The sequence below is a fragment of the Alligator sinensis genome, unplaced genomic scaffold (genome assembly GCF_000455745.1).
Source record: "Alligator sinensis unplaced genomic scaffold, ASM45574v1 scaffold54_1, whole genome shotgun sequence".
In the NCBI taxonomy this organism is placed as follows: Eukaryota; Metazoa; Chordata; order Crocodylia; family Alligatoridae; genus Alligator; species Alligator sinensis.
The window spans coordinates 352,198-363,937 of NW_005841962.1; the positions used below are offsets into that span (position 1 = coordinate 352,198).

At 39.9% G+C, this 11,740-nt stretch overlaps 1 protein-coding gene across 1 annotated transcript in view; it reads left to right on the forward strand.

Annotated features, from left to right (window-relative positions):
- NEK11 (NIMA related kinase 11) overlaps window positions 1–11,740 on the forward strand; it is a 205,092-nt gene that overhangs the window by 189,414 nt on the left and 3,938 nt on the right. The window lies entirely within an intron of this gene.

Below are 11,740 nucleotides of genomic sequence, written 5' to 3' on the forward strand. Positions count from 1 at the left end.
CAGGCTCAGGGATGATCTGATGGCCACCTATAAGTTTATCAGGGGTGACCACCAGTATCTGGGGGAACATTTGTTCACCAGAACGCCCCAAGGGATGACGACTAGGTTGAATGGTCATAAACTACTACAAGACCGTTTCAGGCTGGATATAAGGAAGAATTTCTTTACTGTCCGAGCCCCCAAGGTCTGGAACAGCCTGCCACCGGAGGTGGTTCAAGCGCCTACATTGAACACCTTCAAGAGCAAACTGGATGCTTATCTTGCTGGGATTCTGTGACCCCAGCTGTCTTCCTGCCCTTTGGGCAGGGGGCTGGACTCGATGATCTTCCGAGGTCCCTTCCAGCCCTAATGTCTATGAAATCTATGAAATATAAAGCACCCTAGATTTCATCAGTTGCATTTAAGATTTTGTCAAGAGTAAAACATCTGAAATACCCTGACTTTGAGTACAGATATGTATTGTGCCCATAATTCAGGAAACAGGCTTCAAGGTAGGAATTTCTTGGTTCGATTTCATAGATCTCATTTAATTTATATGATGTAGAACTGATGTACGGATGTAGTTATTATCATAGGTACACCTGAGTGGTAATGTTTAGTAGTCTCAAATTTATAATGTCTAGAAACGGTCCATGTGGCATGGCAGGAGGTATGATTGTGTGGGTCACGCATTAGATCCTGTCATGCCTTCATTTGCACATGTAGAGGGCCCTTTAAGTGCATAATCTGTTTAAACCTTTGTTACTGCTATACAGTTTTTTGTATCTTTAGGTGTCTCAAGTACCTTCGCAAACCTTGAGACATTCCCATTGAGAGCTGGTAGTCTTTGGATGTATAAATCCTCCTAGGCCTCTGAAAATCCTAGCCCTATTGATCACACTTGCTACTTTTTATCCCTTTTATTTGGTATTTATTCACCTAATGATGAAATTGTGAAGCACCTCCATAGAGTATATTAGGCCTGTTCCTCTTTTAATCTGGGATCCCTTTACACTGCTGTGGATGTGTAAAAGGACTTTAAAGTAAACTTGAACTTAATACACACGGTCTCCAAGGCCCTATTGCATGGTCAAAACTTGTTTAAAGAGACCCCTTCACAGTATAAATGTGAATTGGGCGCACTAAATTGATTGTATTAAAGCTTCATATATTTAAGGGCACCTTAAATTCTACAGCAGTCTTTTTACATTAGAATTTCTTTTGAATATGATTGTTAAAATGTACTACAAGAGCTAAAATGATAACATTATAGGTTTGATAATTTAATTAACATAATTTTGTCATTTGTTACCCAATTCTCCATTTCTTCCCAAGACTATTATTTACAGAGCCTGGTGAGAAATTTCTTTGGAAAATTGGTACCTAGCCTGCAGTGTTCTTGCTATTAGTAATGATGGACCAAGTCAAACTTCTTGTTCACTGATTCTATTAATCACACTTTTCACATGACTTCATGTGTTTGCATCTTTGACACTGTAGAGTCATTCGTGAATAGGAAATGGGTCTCTTACATCCAGTGGTAACTTTTAATGATAGATAGCAAAAGGTGATTTTTTTCCTTTATTCAAATAACCTTCTACGTTTATGGTGCTGTCTTACTGGTTCATTCAGTCATATACATAAGTCTGCTTATCCCTTTTTCCCCGATTTTCAAATTCTAGTAAAATGTGAACTGAATTTAAAAATTACCTTATGGAAGGAAAAATGTCCTCTGCTTCTGATCGTATCGTGGATCATCTTTCATTGGGGGCATGCCAACAGAGAACCACTGAAGTCCAGTCTCCTTAAAAATGTAGCATAAACCCTCAGTTACCACACAGTATTATATGAGGGTACTGTTATTTTATATGTTAAGTTACTCTCATACGATGTTGACCAGTTACTTTCCTGTCATTGCAGTGCTAGGGCATTGGCCCTCATCTCTGCTTATTACGTATGGCAAGTTGTCAAGTGTTCTTAGTGTTTCCAGGTTTGTGCCTAGGTGTATGTGAGGGCTCAAAGTAGAGATCTGGGGGAAAATTTTAATAAATGGTTGCCTGCAAATGCAGGCAACTGGATTTGATAGTCCTCCCAGTCCTAGATTCCTAACTGCATAATTATTGATTTTTAATGGCAACCATTGCCTATCTGCACATCAGGTTTAATGAAGAAACAGTTGTGTGTCCTCTGGGGAAACCCCCCCCCACAAAAACAACCCCCCTCCTCCCCCCAAACTGATATTCATACACACCCACCCCTGCTTTGTTATAAATAAAACAATAGGAAAAGTGAAGCGGGTCTAAAATTCAGTGTACTATCAATTTTTGCCTAATCTGGCTCATGTTGTACGCTGTGACAGTGCTAAAAACAAGAATATTCACTAAACTGATTTTAGTGAAGTGAAGGAATATTACCTTGCCTAGCAAATTATTGCAATCTGTGAACTGTGTTTAGATTATTTTCTTTGTAGGATCTGAACTGCACCACTTGTGACTAAGGACCTGGTACTAGTAGTTGTCTCAAAAAAACTCCCATATATATAATTAGGGGTGTGTGAAGTGGATCCTATTTGATTTGGATTTGGCCCAAATCAGAACAGTGATTCAATTCATTGATTCGATTCACTGTCCCTGATTTGATTTGGCTGATTCTGAATCTGAAGATTTGATGCTGATTCAGAGAATCAGAGATTCGGACATAGACACAGCTTTAAATGTTTTTTCTACATACCTCGAGGTACCAGCGCGGCTTGTGAATGCTGTGTTGCTGGGGCGGATGGAGCATCCTACAGGAGTGTAGAGGGGCTCCCCGCATGTTCGCTGGTGAGCCCAGAAGTGGACCAAAGTACTTCCGGTTTTTGACACTGGGGACTCATTTATGACTAGGAAATGGGTGTTATATAAATATAAATTTATATTAAAAATATATATATAAACAATATATATATATATGATTAATATTAAATAATACATTAATAATATAAATTATATCCAGAAGAATGATAAATGGTGACTGTTTTGATAGTGAAATCTCTTGTGGGGCCATTAGATTTGATGTAATCTCATTTATTTCTCATTAAATGGACAGTTACTAAGTCTAAAGAAGACATGTTAAGATGGATTGAAAAGTAACATTGTTATAGGAGCTGGTTAAAAACCAGTCTCAGTGCTATAACTGTGTTACATATTGTTTATATTACAGAATAGTAGTCTCACTGCAACCTGCTTCAAAACTAAAATAGAGACAGGCAATTCTTTGTCACACTGGTATACATTATTGTAATCAATCAACAGCCATTTTGTCTTCCTTCTATAATTATTTTAGTGTGGTAGTATTGATCTTTGATAGTAAGACAGCTAGTCTGTGTCAGCTATGTAAGAATTATGTTTAATGTCTAGGAATTGCTTATCTTGATCACTAAACTATTGACCTCATTTACTGCTTGTGCCCCGGGGCCCCTCTGCTTCATTATGTTACTTCCATAGGTAAAAGCAGAGGAGATGAGGGCCCTGGCAATGCCCTGTCACTAACAAAATGGAAACAGTTGTTTAATATATGATTGTTCATATATGTAGGTGATTGAGTTGGAAGAAATTTTTCAGTCAAAACTTTTTTTTTACACAAACAAAACTACGGATTTCAGCCAATTTAAATATTTTACAAATTTGTCATAAAGGGCAGAAAAACAAAATGTTTCTTTTTGACTGTTATTTGAAATTTTAAAAGCAAAATAATTCATATATGTTTTCTCTATAAATTCATATCAGTTTAATTTCAAAAAGTTACAGACAAACTTGACAAGTAACTAAAAGTTTGTTCAATCAGAAATTCTTTTTTGATGCTTTGTTTTGCCAGAAAAATAGAAAAAACACTCAAAATAACTTTTCCCCCCACTTTTTTGGGTTCAGGCAATGAAATGAATAAAAACCCCAACAAACTGTTGCTTGCATAACTCTAGTAGAAGTATATTTTGCTGAGTGTCATTCATTCTGCCAGAACAAATCTTCATAGGACATGCCAGGACAAAACAGCTAAAAAGTACCAAAGGATCTGGACTTTAATTTGTACTAGTACCTGCCAGAAGCGAAGTGCTAAGGAGTGAATGTTTCCATAAATGATAAGTTTATAATAAAATGTTGCTAGCTCCAAACAATAAAGCCTTGGTAGGTCATCTGGATTCCAGCACATGACTATAGTCTCAGTGCCAAGACAAGTGTTTTTTAGTTCTCAGCATTGTGCTTGGACCACCCCTGACAAAATGAATATCTATTGTATCTTTTCACCAAGTATTTTATAATTTCAGTATTCAATACATAGCCAACAGCAATAGCATGGCCTGTTTTCAATTTACACTTCTCTCAAGAGCAGATGTCAGCTTCAATTATTGTTTTGCAAATTCATTTTTGTCAGTTAATGAAATCCACTGGAGAATAATATCACAAATATTTTTTTTTCCAGCTGTCTGAATAAAGCCTTATATAATATATTTCCTTTCACCCCATGGGGAAACTTATTCCAAATATGCTTTAGACTTCACAGATCTTTCAAGTAGGACATCAGAGAGCTTTCTATGATATCAAATTATGGTGTCTTAATGCAGGAATTATGAAGTAATTAAGGATGTATTAGGAAAATAATCATTGCATTGTCATATAAATAATTTTTCAGTCAGCAGTAATGTAATGAAAGTGGAAATCCATGGAGCCCTGAAGGTGAAAGTAATTGCTGATCTTCAATAATTAAGGTTCTGTCCCTTTCTTGTATGTAATATCTTCTTGTTGTCATACACAACCTTTTTGTAATCCTATAAACAATGTGCCCTTCTTCAGACACTGCTGTATTGCATCCTTCATATTGTCATGTTCTGAAATCTTATCTCAGATTTGAAAATAAGCTGCTACTGCTTCAGAAGTGACTTAATAAAGAATATTAGTTGAAGCTTACAATGTTCTTCTCACCAGTGGAGCTCAAAATACTTTACAAAAAAGCCTTTGATGCCATGCTTTTCTGAATCAGAAATGATTTATAACATTAGTTCATGGCTGATAGGCAGCAATGATCATCATACAGTTTAATGGGAGGATATCTTGAGGAGAAAAAAATTTGTTTGCATGGCAGCTGTGATAAAAAGTGCACAGGCCACTGTTCCTCCTTTTAATATAGCAGATATCCAACAGCATAATGCTTTATGTGGAAACATTTGAGGAAGTATGGAACAGAATTTGACATCAAGATTTAAGCTGTTAATACAGGGCTGAGAAATGGAGTGATGGCACTGCTTTTGAAGGAGAAATATTGGGTTTGCAGATGAATGATTGGAAACACCACAGCCAGGTCTTGATTGAAATGGGATTTTCTAGTTTTAGTACTAAGTACTTCTGGTCTGTCGAGATATGCTGTTGTAATGGAGAGCAGAATTTGGTCTGGTGTATTTGAAATGTGTTCTGTTTTTAAATATTGGAATGACCCTAATGGCTTTTGAATTTATCATTTAATGATGAAGAATGCTGTCCTCAACCCTTAGCTGCATTCTAGCGGTGCTTAGTGCACTGGAGGAAGTTGGTTTTATGCTCCCCTTTTGTCCCTTTTCCTGGTGGGCAAGGGAATTATTGGAGAACATTATTGGGTTTGATGAAAACAGAAGATCATGTAAAGTACGTTTACATGTATGTGTGCATACCTCTCTTTGCTCATTAGTGCACCCCGCAGGAAGTGTACAAAACAGGGTGTTTAACCATATAAAGCCTATTTAGATATGCAAGTGTCTTATCTGAATGTACAATCAAGGTAGCCACATGCACAGATATAAGTAAAACTATATCTAACTTGCACATATACCTTCTAGGAAATGACACAGGGATACAAAATTGTTACTGGCCTATTTCTGATGCAGGGCTATGACCATATGGAGAAGACTGGTATCACCTCCCAGTAGTCTTGGTTTTGGTATCACCCTCATTTTACATCAGTCTGCCAAATAATTGTATCTGGATTGCAGCTACCCCTGCAGTGCTCCACATGGGGCCAAGCCCGTCCCACTCTTGCCTGGGACAGCTGGTGCCGTGCTCTGGCCTGCACCCGCCCCATGCCCATGAATGGCACTGCCCCAGCCAGCGCACATAGCTTCCCAGTGGGCTGCTCCTGCTGCAGCCACCCAGGTACTGCTCGGCTCCCCGCCACCTCCAGCTGCTCCTTCTCCTCCTTCTGCTGTGCTCTAGCCTCAGCATGCAGGGCCCCAGCTCTAGCTCCAGGTACCAGCTGCCTTCCACCCACTCGGCCATGTGGAGCAACGAGCAGCCACCTCCAGGCTGAGTGGGTGGAAGACAGCCCTGCCAGGAAGATGTGTATGCTGGCTGGGGCTGGGGCTGGGGCTGGGGCTGAGGCAGTACTGTTGGCAGGTATGAGGCAGGTGTGGGTGGGAGTGTGGTGTGGGATGCCCTGGGCAAGAGCAGGCAGGACTCAGCCCCATGCAGAGTGCCGCAGGGGCAGCCATGGACCGGATTGGGTGGGGATGGATCACACCTGTACCTACACCTGCACTGCACTGTCCAGGCAAGCCCGGCTGCACGTGCCCCCTGCTCCATTCCCTCTCTCCTCCCACGTACTGTTGGCTCCCAGGACTTAGCACACAGGGGCCCCCCCCCCCCCCCCCAAATAGAAGAGTAAGACTATTTTGAGCCATTATATAATCAGTTCCATATCCCCTACTCAAAAAAACACAAATCAGGACAAAAATTATTTTTGAAATAAATTAAAATATGGTATAGTTTATATTTGATTTTTAATATGGGATTTTTTGTATCTATAATTTGTTAAAAATATATCTTCTGAATGATTTTATGTGTGCGGCCCTCAACAGCTAACCAAAACTCATTAAGTGGCCCTCCAGCCAAAATAATTGCCCACCTCTGGTGTAAATCCTTTGATGTCAAGAGTATGTTTGATTTAATCGGGTATAAATGAAGTCTGACAGTAAAGTCTATCTGAAATTCTCCCGCATAAATTCCCTCCCTCCTTTGCCTCCCCCAGAAATATGTTATGTGGCAAATGACTTTTCCTAAACTCTGAAATACAAATTGCAGCTAAATGGTTTCTCCTGTGAACGGAGAGGTTAAGATTTTTGACACTCGCTCTTTAGTTGTCTACCTTTGAACATTTTCCCTAATCCCACTGGTATTGAGTTTTATACAGATTAGTTTTCTTGGATGTTAATTTGCATGCTCTATCATCCTAAACAGAAAAGATATAGTTCATAGGTCACATTTATTAGCACAAAAGTGGCTCTTGAGATGCTTGTTTATTTTTATCATCTTTAAATAGACAGGAAGGCTGACAAATCTAAACATATAGCTTTAGAAGAAAACAGCAAAGGGAATGCTGCAGTAGAAATGACTTTAAAATATTTTCTTATGAATTATTTTAACCTCTGCAATGTTTCTGCTTCAGTTGCGTGAAGGCAGGTGCTGTCTAGCTGGCAGCCCATGGGCTGCATGCAGTTCTTAAGGGGTTAACATGTAGTCCCCTGGCCCCCACCTGGCAGCCACTACCCCCATGGCTGTGACAGTTTGGTGGCCAGAGCATCCAGGCTCCTCCTCCAGCCTCTGTTTCCTACCTCTGCTCGTGGAGTCAGGGGTGGGGATGGGGTTGGGAGGTGGAAGGGTGCTGTACATGCAGCAGGGAGAAATCCGGGCTGCACATGCAGCAAGGGAGAGTGGGAATGCCTAGTCTGTGTGCATGGCAGGGAAAAGCCGGGCCACCTAGGCTGTGGGTGCAGTGGGGGAGAGTAGGAGTGTCTTGCACACATAGGAGAGGAAAACTGAGCTGCGTGGGCTGTGAACACAGCAAAGGAGACCCTGGGGGTCTGAGACTCGTGGTGTGTGGTGCTATGGTCTGTAGCCTGCGTGGCATGCAGCACCCCCCCCGCAACTGTCCAGAAGTTGGATACCCCTGTGTTGAGGTATTTACTTTATTTGCAAAAGGAGGATTTTATTTAACTCTTCTTGAGCTAAACTCCAGGTTGGCCTCAGCTAAAGACTAGCTCACTTGCAAGATTTTAATTTGTCTCCTAACCAGCACTAGAGACAGGGAAAAGCAAGGATTTCCAGCAGGTGCAGGGAAGGCAGGTCTGTGGAGATTCAAGATTGCCTCCATGTCTACCTAAGGTGCATCTCATCTTTCTTTACTACCAGTTCCTAACATTGCTCTTGTATTATGAGTCAGCAGGGGGACATAGCATATTGTTGAACAGCAGATCAGAAGAGGGATGAAACACTTGCAAAGACAGTGGTAGGAGGAACTTGTATTTAGTTCTGGTTGGGTGAGAATAGCAGAATAGTAATCTGTCCATCAGTCAAGAAACCTATAAACGTGCTGTGGGCTGCTTCATCTAGAATGCTTTTTGATATGTTTTCCCTGCAACCTTTTATATGCTAATGGAAAGATTTTGTGTTACCAATTATGCACAGTTTTACACACAGAAGAAAATAAGAAATAGCAAACTAAACATTTTTTTCTTCATTTTCTCGGCCATCGCTGTTTTCCAAGAACACCAGAGCCTATTAAAAAGGAGTTTCAGGGTGCTCCAGTACTTTTGTAACCTTATTGTCTCATTGCTACTGTCAGAGGACTGGGGAGATGATCCTAACCCAAACCCTATGAATAAGTATGGAGCAGTGCTTGCTATCATATGCAGGGTCTTCATAAAGTCCTTGTGCACTTTTAAACTTTAATAACTTAGGTTGTAGGTATGATAGAAACAATCGATAAACGGCATTTAAAAGTAAATTTAATAAAGTTTTAGGACAACTATAGTACACAATGCTAGTCTTAAACATAACCACCATCCATCATGATACAGTGCTCAGTGTGATCTTCCAATTCCTTGAAAACGTTTCTCAGTTGCTCTTGAGTTACTGCACTAATTGCATTGGTGATCCTAGCCCTAAGCTCCACCAAAGAACATGGTTTTGACAAGTAAACTACACTTTTAACATGTCCCCATAAAAAGAAGTCCAATGGCAACAGGTCAGGTGAACGAGGCGGCCAAGGAATTAGTCCACCTGTGCCTATCCACTTCTCTGGAAAAACGTCATTGAGGAACTGTCGTACATTAAGAGTATAGTGGCATGGAGCTCCATCTTATTTAAGAATAAATTCATTATTACTTATGAAGTCTAGCATTGTGTACTCTAGTTGTACTAAAACTTTAATAAATTTGCTTTTAAATGCAATTCACAGATTGTTTCTATCATACCTACAACCTAAGTTATTAAAGTTTAAAAGTGCACAAGGACTTTATGAAGACCCTGTATTAAGCTATAGTGTTGTGCTTTCTCCCCCCATTGTCATTCTAGTAGTTATAGACATTGTTGGATTGTTCCTGTTCCTTCAGATTGGGATTATCAGCACCAGCATGATGCTAGAAGTGTGACTTAGTACAGGTTTCCCTCGCTTTGTATGTGTGTTCCTGGAAAATAGTGCACAACTTGAATTCACATAAAGGGAACCACTTTACAATGTAACAAATAGGGATTTATTCCAAGACGTCAACTGTACTGACCCCCAGACCCATTTCTACCACTTTTACAAGACAATTTTGGTATTCACCAACAGCAGACAGTACTCGTAAGCACAGGACACTATCATAATGGGGATGGCAGCTACAGAAACACGTTTCGCAGGCAACAAGCGAGGAGCACAGATCCACACAGGAGACTATATTTTGGTGTGCACCACTCCCACAATCCACTGCACGAAGCAGCTGACTGTGGGCTTCGACCATACCTATCGCATAAGAGTGAATTTACCTCACGTATAACGAATTCTTGGTATAACAAGGGTCATCGCATAAGAGCAAATTCCCACATACAGAACCCACATAAAGCAAGGAAAACCTGCACTGTATCTTTTCACCAACAGAACTGGGGAGTTGATGCCCACTTCAGATTTCTTTGGATTCTTTTTCCTGATCAAGTAAAGAAAAGTAAGTTTAAACTTCATGCTGCCTGCATAAGGCTTGAGTTTACTTAAGTGACTTACTGTGCCTTTAAATACTGCATGGTACTATTCCATTTCCTTCCTCACTGAGACAAGGGAATTGGAAATGTATACTAAGCATCATCATAGTAGTAGACCAGTCACTACCAGTTATCAAAGGTGTAGGTGAGAGCATTATGACACCCTGAGAATGCTGAGGTCTGTATCTCTCAGCCAACATCCAAGTGTGTGAGACAGGATGCAGCAGACTTGCAAAGACACCCCACCCCTTCAAAATGATGCTCAAATCTTAAAATACTTCTGGATTCTTTTTGTTAGGCCATGTGACTCTTCCCATCACTTCAGCTCATTATTTATTTTGGATGTAGAGAATTTTCAACAATAAAAATGATGGGGTACCAAATGTATGTAGAATAAGGGTAGCTGTGAAGGCATAAGAATGAAATCCAGAAAAAATGAGGGACACTTTTAGTCCATGCTGAAAACACCAGTCTAGTGGTCCCAGGAAAATAGATGCTTCTAATTCATTTTAGCATATGGCAAACGTGTTAAATGAAACTCTTAAGCTATTTTGAGAAACTATCTTCAAGAATGGCTGTATGCCAGGATGAAATCCCAGGGGAAATCCTGTACTATCTATTTGATATTGAAGTACTGGCAAAAGTACAAAAATGCTGAGAGAAGAGACTGTCTGTTGCCACTGCTGCTATCAGAAATCAGTTAAGGTTATGTATGCAAATTGCTGGAATTTGTGCAAGGGACAACTCTAGTCTAAAAAAAAACACTCGAGAAAGGAAATGACACAGATAAGGTTTCATGTGCAGCCATAATACTCTCCCTTTGTGCGTGGATATTATGATATAGTGTTGGACAATCCCATATTTTGACCAACTAATACACTGTGGTACATTTATTAACCTAAAGAGGACCTGAGTGAATGAGAGGGGCTGTCTTCAGAGCCCCCTATAAGGTCTTTACTACTCGCTTCAAATTCTTAAAACGGACAGCACACAATAGTTTAAATATACTCATAATATTTTGTAAGGGTAAAGTGCAAACATTTATAGCACACTGCAACTCAGTGCTGGTCAGGTCCCAATCCTGCAATAAATACATGCTGTGTGGATGGCCCTACATGGAGCTCAAGTGAAAGATATGGAGGAGAATTTGTTTGTTTGCTAAATGGTGTGACCTCCCTCTGGTTATGTTTAAGAAGGAGAAGTTTGGTTCAAGTGATGTAATGAACAGAATCTTTTTTGCAAGCACATGTACTTCAGGAACATGTGGTTTTTAACAGAGTAAAAGGGAAAGTTTCTCCCTGATCCTTTTATGAACATACTGGCTGCACACTGTTTGTGGGTTGTCACAAGAGTTTCAAACCTTCTGGTGTGTTAAAATTCAGTTCTCAGTCTTGCAGTTTTCAACCAGACCCTCCCTGTAAATCAGTGTTCAGTGACTATGAGTGTTTTTCATCATCAAAGTACAGATGTGTCATCTGATAAAGAAGAATAATGTCTGTTCAGTTCTTACTACATCTTGTACAAAAGTTTCCTTATCTTTTGATAAGAGTTTAAGGGATGATTTATGAAATGTGATTTTTCTCACCATATGCCACTGACATCTGGCTTGATATAATTCTGTAAAATCCAGAAGTAGTAAGTATGCATGTGTAAACTGGATTTACTGTAAAAGAAGTCATAAAATTGGACATTGGGCTGGAATTCTGGCTCCCATGGAGACAACGACCAAACTTCCACTGAGTTCA